This window comes from Nerophis lumbriciformis, linkage group LG35, assembly GCF_033978685.3.
Source record: "Nerophis lumbriciformis linkage group LG35, RoL_Nlum_v2.1, whole genome shotgun sequence".
NCBI classification, from domain to species: domain Eukaryota; kingdom Metazoa; phylum Chordata; class Actinopteri; order Syngnathiformes; family Syngnathidae; genus Nerophis; species Nerophis lumbriciformis.
In genome coordinates this window covers 13,083,270-13,092,180 of record NC_084582.2, presented here as the reverse complement: position 1 = coordinate 13,092,180, position 8,911 = coordinate 13,083,270, and positions in this window count along the sequence as shown.

Sequence of the window (8,911 nt, the reverse complement as noted above, 5' to 3'; positions counted from 1 at the left end):
TTCTACCTTATTTCAATTATTGAGCAGAAATATGGGGAAATACATACGACAGCAACATAATTACTTTATTTCTTTCACAGAAAAGAGTAATTTGTATTATTTTTAAAGTAGGATACAGAGACCACACAAATCCACTCTTCATTGGGGCAGGATTTTTAACTTATTGAAAGTAAGTCTGTGCAGGCTATGAGAGCGCAAAGATTAACATTGCATTCTTGAAAAGTTGCCTGTCTCTGTGACAGTTTGACCCTCCCACTGACACTGTTAGCCCTTCAACTTCCTCTCAAACTGTGCACATTTTTTAGGAAGCACAACATGGACAAACATCAAACATTCAATCTCTTTAGTCAGGGAAAAGCATGCACTAAACAAATAACTCACATCCTCTCACTCACCATGGCTCTGAACTGGTGGCTAAAAGAGTCAGGGTGGGGCTTAGGGCTTTATATAGGTGAGCACATCTGCCCTCACTGATTAGGCCCAATTTGGGCCGAACCATGATTCTCCAAAGCTGGGTGTTAGAGAAAGACACTGGACATTTAAAAGTGATGTTCTCCAAGCCTGAATATACTGTAGCAAAAAATACTGATCTACAAGCTCAAATGTACTATGTGAATACTTTAGACTTGTGATGGTTTATTCATGGTGTATTTACCAAAGCGCAGCATTCTTAATTCCCCCGTCAAATTGGTCCAAGCTAGTGGGAGGGGCTACGGGCTATTTAAGTGGAAAAATGTAATTTTTCTGACAGTCTGCTGTCTGTCACTGCCAGAGGAGGTTCTCTGTCCTGAGCAGGAGCTCAGGTCTCCATGCATCACCAAACATCTACTGAGATTTTGGTGCTTGGTTTCCTGTTGTTGTTCACCTTTGACACTTTCGGGTTTAAATAAATGTTTGTAAACTGTTTACAACTGCGTGTCTTGCCATCCTTGATTTGAAAGTCCGGTTTACAAAGGTTACATTACCTTCACTCGAGGCGGGGTGTGACACCATCCATCCGTCCATTTTTGTTAGGGTCATGGTGAGCCAATCCTAGTTCCCATCCATTCATTTTCTACCGCTTGTCCCTTTCGGGGTCGCGGGGGGGTGCTGGAGCCTATCTCAGCTGCATTCGGGCGGTATGCGGGGTACACCCTGGACAAGTCGCCACCTCATCACAGGGAGCCAACACAGATAGACAACATTCACACACTAGAGCCAATTTAGTGTTGCCAATCAACCTATCCCCAGGCGCATGTCTTTGGAAGTGGGAGGAAGCCGGAGTACCTGGAGGGAACCCACGCAGTCACGGGGAGAGTAGTTGACTTTGTGCAATAGGTTTTAGATTTGAGAAACACCTTGCGGTGCAGCTTGGACACATCTTCAGTAAAGAACCGAGGTTCATTGGGTGTTTCGGGTCTTTGATTTCTATTTTCCCTTGCCTGGGCGTCCCAACCGGGGATGATCAGGCCCCGGCTTGTGTCCAAGCAGTGTACTACTCCAACCGTCTCCCCTCTTGATCCACAACCACCTTGAGGCTTTCGCAGCAGCCTTGCTGATATTTCTGGTGGCTTTTCTCTCCTTGCCATCTTTGGTTTGAAAGTCCGGTTTACAAAGGTTACATTACCTTCACTCGAGGCGGGGTGTGACACCATCCATCCGTCCATTTTTGTTAGGGTCATAGTGAGCCAATCCTAGTTCCCATCCATTCATTTTCTACCGCTTGTCCCTTTCGGGGTCGCGGGGGGGTGCTGGAGCCTATCTCAGCTGCATTCGGGCGGTATGCGGGGTACACCCTGGACAAGTCGCCACCTCATCACAGGGAGCCAACACAGATAGACAACATTCACACACTAGAGCCAATTTAGTGTTGCCAATCAACCTATCCCCAGGCGGATGTCTTTGGAAGTGGGAGGAAGCCGGAGTACCTGGAGGGAACCCACGCAGTCACGGGGAGAGTAGTTGACTTTGTGCAATAGGTTTTAGAATTGAGAAACACCTTGCGGTGCGGCTTGGACACATCTTCAGTAAAGAACCGAGGTTCATTGGGTGTTTCGGGTCTTTGATTTCTATACACCCTCGCCTGGGCGTCCCAACCGGGGATGACCAGGCCCCGGCTTGTGTCCAAGCAGCGTACTACTCCAACCGTCTCCCCTCTTGATCCACAACCACCTTGACGCTTTCTCAGCAGCCTCGCTGATATTTCTGGTGGCTTTTCTCTCTTTGCCATCTTTGGTTTGAAAGTCCGGTTTACAAAGGTTACATTACCTTCACTCGAGGCGGGGTGCGACACCATCCATCCGTCCATTTTTGTTAGGGTCATGGTGAGCCAATCCTAGTTCCCATCCATTCATTTTCTACCGCTTGTCCCTTTTGGGGTCGCGGGGGGGTGCTGGAGCCTATCTCAGCTGCATTCGGGCGGTATGCGGGGTACACCCTGGACAAGTCGCCACCTCATCACAGGGCCAACACAGATAGACAACATTCACACACTAGAGCCAATTTAGTGTTGCCAATCAACCTATCCCCAGGCGCATGTCTTTGGAAGTGGGAGGAAGCCGGAGTACCTGGAGGGAACCCACGCAGTCACAGGGAGAGTAGTTGACTTTGTGTACTAAGTTGGGGACAGTCCTATTTAGAGATGTCCGATAATGGCTTTTTTGCCGATATTCCGATATTGTCCAACTCTCAATTACAGATTCCGATATCAACCGATACCGATATTTACAGTCGTGAAATTAACACATTATTATGCCTAATTTTGTTGTGATGCCCCGATGGATGCATTAAACAATGTAACAAGGTTTCCCAAAACAAATCAACTCAAGTTATGGAAAAAAGTGCCAACATGGCACTTATTGAAGTCACAAAGTGCATTTTTTTTTTAACATGCCTTAAAACAGCAGCTTGGAATTTGGGATATCCCTGAGAGAGCATGAGGAGGTTGAGGTGGGCGGGGTTGAGGTGTGGGGGGGGGGGTCTGTAGCGGGGGGTGTATATTTTAGCGTCCCGGAAGAGTTAGTGCTGCAAGGGGTTCTGGGTATTTGTTCTGTTGTGTTTATGCTGTGTTACGGTGCGGATGTTCTCCCGAAATGGGTTTGTCATTCTTAATTGGTGTGGGTTCTCAGTGTGGCGCATATTTGTAACAGTGTTAAAATTGTTTATACGGCCACCCTCAGTGTGACCTGTATGGCTGTTGACCAACTATGCGTTGCATTCACTTGTGTGTGTGAAAAGCCGTAGATATTATGTGATTGGGCCGGCACGCAAAGGCAGTGCCTTTAAGGTTTATTGGCGCTCTGTACTTCTCCCTACGTCCGTGTACCACTCCGTGCAGCGGCGTTTTAAAAAGTCATACATTTTACTTTTTGAAACCGATACCGATAATTTCCGGCCGATAATATCGGCAGTCCGATATTATCGGACATCTCTTGTTCTACTGACAATCAAAAGTGTCCAATTAGCCCAGTGCTTTTCAAATAGTGGGGAAAAATGCAAACTGCACACGTTATAGCATTTAGTTGTCTTGTTAACCACTAGTCCACCGTGTGACACGTCTGTCCATCAATGTCTATATTTCTAACCCTTTACACGTTTAATATTGTTAATGAAGCCACATTAAATAGGTTATACAAAAGGGTACATTAAAAATAATACTAAGACCATTGACAATATTAATAGGGGTTTTTCTGAATCCATCCTGTCACAAAGTTGTATGAAATCTATCTTTTTCACATTTCATCTAAAGTTTAAGTAAACAGTACTTCACATTATGACAGCCATATGCGGCTGACATTCCTGTCACATTCATCCTTCTTCACAATGACTAATACAATTCGGTCATACAGCGGAGATGTCATTCACGGCTGCCGCGGCCATTACTTTCCTCTCGCCTGCACCAGCAGCCCATCCGAGCGTGACACGGTAACATATTCCCTCTTCTCCTCTCTTGCATCCTATGGAATTAAATGAGATGCCACTTGGCTCTGGACAATAAGCACTCCTGACACCCGGCTCATCTAAATTTCAAGCAGAGAGGCAAAGGGGGACATGATTTGCTCCAGCCAGGAGCAAGGAGAGAGGAGGTGGAGAAGCCATGAGAGTCACATGACTGATTTGATAAGAAGGAGACGGGGGCTAAAGAGACGGAAATGTCAGAGAGGATGACTGAGAGAGATGACCGATCGAGGTCAAATGTAAGGCAAGGGAGCAAACTAACTTGTGGCACTCTCCTTTTTTCCGGTTTGTTGCTAGGTTATGACTGATGAGATGACCCGACACTGTGGGATCCCAGGGGAGCCAGCGGACCAGTTGATGGATTCACACTCCAGTGATTTGATACAAACAGAGTGAGCAGTGAAAGTCGGGGATGAAACGCTGCACTCACTTTGATTAGACGCGAATGCTGAAGCTCCCCAATCAGGTGTGAGTCGAATAAACAACGGTGGGGGGGCATATTATGTTTGTTTTGTCCTTGATATATAAAATAAAACATGCTGCGTTGTTAAATAAGGTGGATAATTAAAAATGTTTCGATAAAACATTACTTGGTAGTTCGAAACGTATTAACATTCCAATCAAGTCCTGCTCACAAAGGGTCCATCAATTGTGCACTGCTCACGCGTCCTCTGGGCACAGCAAATCTATGCCGCGCACAAAATTAAATCCCATCTGAACTCTAAAGAAAATAAACACATAACATGATATTCTGTATGATTTTGCAATGAAGCTGCGAGTGACAGGTGACAACAAGCGGCCACGACAGATAATTTGTCAACACTGTTCAATTATTGTTATGTTTGATAGACTCTTTAAAGGCCTACTGAAACCCACTACTACCGACCACGCAGTCTGATAGTTTATACATCAATGATGAAATCTTAACATTGCAACACATGCCAATACGGCCGGGTTAGCTTACTAAAGTGCAATTTTAAATTTCTCGCGAAATATCCTGCTGAAAACGTCTCGGTGTGATGACATCAGCGCGTGACGTCACGGATTGTGGAGGACATTTTGGGACAGCATGGTGGCCAGCTATTAAGTCGTCTGTTTTCATCGCAAAATTCCACAGTATTCTGGACATCTGTGTTGGTGAATCTTTTGCAATTTGTTCAATGAACAATGGAGACAGCAAAGAAGAAAGCTGTAGGTGGGAAGCGGTGTATTGCGGCAGGTGTTGTGCTGGATAACGCACCCCCGCCGTAGAATGCACCCCTTGACTGGTGTGCCGGATAACACAGCCGGTGTTTCATTGTTTACATTCCCGGAAGATGACAGTCAAGCTTTACCATTGGCCTGTGGCGAACTGGGACAACAGAGACTCTTACCAGGAGGACTTTGAGTTGGATAGCAGACGCGGTACCGTGAGTACGCATGCAGCTGCGGCTTCCAAACATTTGATCGCTTACCCGTACGTGTGTGCCGCTATGTGCATGTCACGTACGTAACTTTGGGGGACTTTGGGCAAATATATGCGCTGTATGAACTTTGGGGAGGTGAACGGTACTTTGGGCTGTGGTATTGAGTGTGTTGTACAGGTGTTTGAGTTGTATTGGCGGGTTATATGGACGGGAGGGGGGAGGTGTTTGTTATGCGGGATTAATTTGTGGCATATTAGATATAAGCCTGGTTGTGTTGTGGCTAATAGAGTATATATATGTCTTGTGTTTATTTACTGTCTTAGTCATTCCCAGCTGAATATCAGGTCCCACCCGCCTCTCACAGCATCTTCCCTATCTGAATCGCTCCCACTGCCCTCTAGTCCTTCACTCTCACTTTCCTTATCCACAAATCTTTCATCCTCGCTCAAATTAATGGGGAAATCATCGCTTTCTCGCTGCTGGTGGCCATGATTGTAAACAATGTGCAGATGTGAGGAGCTCCACAACCTGTGACGTCACGCTACTCGTCTGCTACTTCTGGTACAGGCAAGGCTTTTTTTATCAGCGACCAAAAGTTGCGAACTTTACCGTCGATGTTCTCTACTAAATCCTTTCAGCAAAAATATGGCAATATCGTGAAATGATCAAGTATGACACATAGAATGGACCTGCTATCCCCGTTTAAATAAGAAAATCGCATTTCAGTAGGCCTTTAAGGAGGACAGGAATTCCATCGATCACTTTATTGAACAAAACTGTTTAATGTCGGCCGTAACCATACCGACAACTTTTGTAAAAAAAAATCTCGCAAAACTGGTCATAACCTGCTGCACAAACCAAGACAAACCCAACTCTTGGTCATCTGTCATAGCAACAGCACCCGCTCGCTCTTTCTCAGCTGCACTAACACCATCATCATTGGCGATCACTCGAAGCGAGTATGACGGTCCTCCTGGTAGGGGGATATCCCTTTATGGAGGATGCCTGTGCGTGACTTTGTTTAACGTGGGGAGACTGGTGCACAGACAGTCACCACACGAACCTTGACAGATCTGGGTCAGGGTCCAGTGGCATGGAGTCCAAGACGACTTGGGGACCCTTTTCTGCGGCAGCCTTCATCCGCCATCCCAGCCGTTGTGACGCTCCATAGGGTTAGCAATCATCCTCCGCCTGTTCCGCCGTTGAGGTCTTGGGTTGTTATTTCCCCATAACTGGGCCCACATGGATGTGGAGTGCCTTCTTCCGCCATCGCAGCCCTTGTGGTGGTTCTTACATCTACCGTCTTCCGCCTGCTCCACCGTTGAGGTCTTCACCGTATCCCTGGCTAGGGGGCAGTCAGGTACTAGACCTTTGCCAAGGGCCACCTGGGGTAACAGTAATAAAGGGGTTAACCTCCTAGTGCCCCAAGACCCCATAGAGGAGCCTCCACTGCCGGATGCACTTTAACGTCATGCCCAGGCCACACTAACACACGCACTCATACTTAACCAGTAAAATCCAGGTTTTTACACTAGGGACGGCGTGGCGCAGTTGGGAGAGTGGCCGTGCCAACAACCTGAGGGTTCTTGGTTCGATCCCCAGCTTCTACCAACCTAGTCACGTCCGTTGTGTCCTTGAGCAAGACACTTCACCCCTTGCTCCTGATGGGTCGTGGTTAGCGCCTTGCATGGCAGCTCCCGCCATCTGTGTGTGAATGGGTGAATGTGGAAATAGTGTCAAAGCGCTTTGAGTACCTTGAAGGTAGAAACGCGCTATACAAGTATAACTCATTTACCAATTGACTCCCCAACCAGCTGTGTGGTTATTCTTGTTACATTGGGAAGGCATGGCTGCGATGGCCGTGTTCCCGCCAATGCAGAAAGACAAGCAGGAGCAGCGTGCAGGTATGACTGAGTTTTATATTATTTTAGGCAGGACAAAAAATACAAAAAAGGCTCAGACGCTAAACGAGCGTGGAGCAAAAAAATCAAATTGTCACCAAGGGTGAACAGCTAGGAATTCTAGAGTACGGTAAAAACACTTGGGCGTGGGGAAAAAAAAGAAGTAAGGTCTCGAAAGCGAACATTGACCCAGCAATTTGTGCTGGGGGACTGAAAACTTACTAAACAAGGGCAGGTGTGGAGAATTAGTGGCCATGGAAACCAACAGTAAACGAAAGGAGCCAGGAAACAGACTAAAACATAGGAAACAAGCTACTAAACATAAACCACGTCATGACCCGGGTAACGGATCATGACAATTCTACTGTCATTTATTAAGAATAAATGTCTCTTTTTGGTTTACAGTCCGATTATTATGAATAATGATGGCACACTAACATTAAAAACAAAATGAAACTAAAAATTCATGGTGTAAAAATGTATTTGCAAACATTTTTGGCAACATTGTGAGACGCAGACCAGTCAGTAAGCCACGCCCTTATCCTTTTCAGCTTCCACACGTACACACATGCGCACACAAACACACACATACATACATGCACACGCATCAGTGGCCTTGTGGTTAGAGTGTCCGCCCTGAGATCGGTAGGTCGTGAGCAATGTTGGGACGCGTTTGTATATCTGATTTATAACACCAAAAGACTTACAAAGTTTGCGAGTAAATAGATATGATCAAATAAGTATCAATCTCATGGAGATTCCCGAGCCATTTGGAAAGGTAATGAGCAAGTCAGCCAAGTGATTCGAGACATAGTGGTAGGAATCGCAGTTGTCTTCCCCATCAACAATGCAAATCATGCAGACTTTGTGATAACTAACCACAATGCCTTTGGGAAAAATGATGAGCCAGAATGTTAGATTTTTAATACTGAATATAAGAAGGGGGAGCGACAAGTTTCAGAAAATGTGTGCTAACCAGATCCCGCTTTAGTGAAACACAAAGCATCATGTCGCAATGTTGCTAAGTGTTACAAAGTACGAACATAACAAAATGATCGCTTACTGTACAATGTCTGCTCTCACTGCGATGACGACTGGAGAGATGTTCACATTTTCCTGTTTAGATGAGGAATTAAATATAATGCACACAAAGGGTTGAAAGGAAAAGCTGCTGTGTGTATTTGTCTCCATTTCCGGGTATAAATTGAATGTCACAGATGAACAACTTCTAGATTTATGGCATAATCCTCTTATTATCCAGATGAGAGGCTTGAGATTATAACCTACAATAATTTTGACGAGCCGAGACTCAGTAGCAACAGGACATTGGTCAGCTCACAGTACAGCAGCAGAGGGCTAGTTAGCTATCTGTTAACAATGCGCCCCTAAAAATAGTTTGGCTGCGTTAGCGCTTACGATAACAACATTGCTAGTATTTGGTTAATACAAACCCCGTTTCCATATGAGTTGGGAAATTGTGTTAGATGTAAATATAAACAGAATACAATGATTTGCAAATCATTTTCAACCCATATTCAGTTGAATATGCTACAAAGACAACATATTTGATGTTCAAACTGATAAACTTTTTTTTGTGTGCAAATAATCATTAACTTTAGAATTTGATGCCAGCAACACGTGACAAAGAAGTTGGGAAAGGTGGCAATA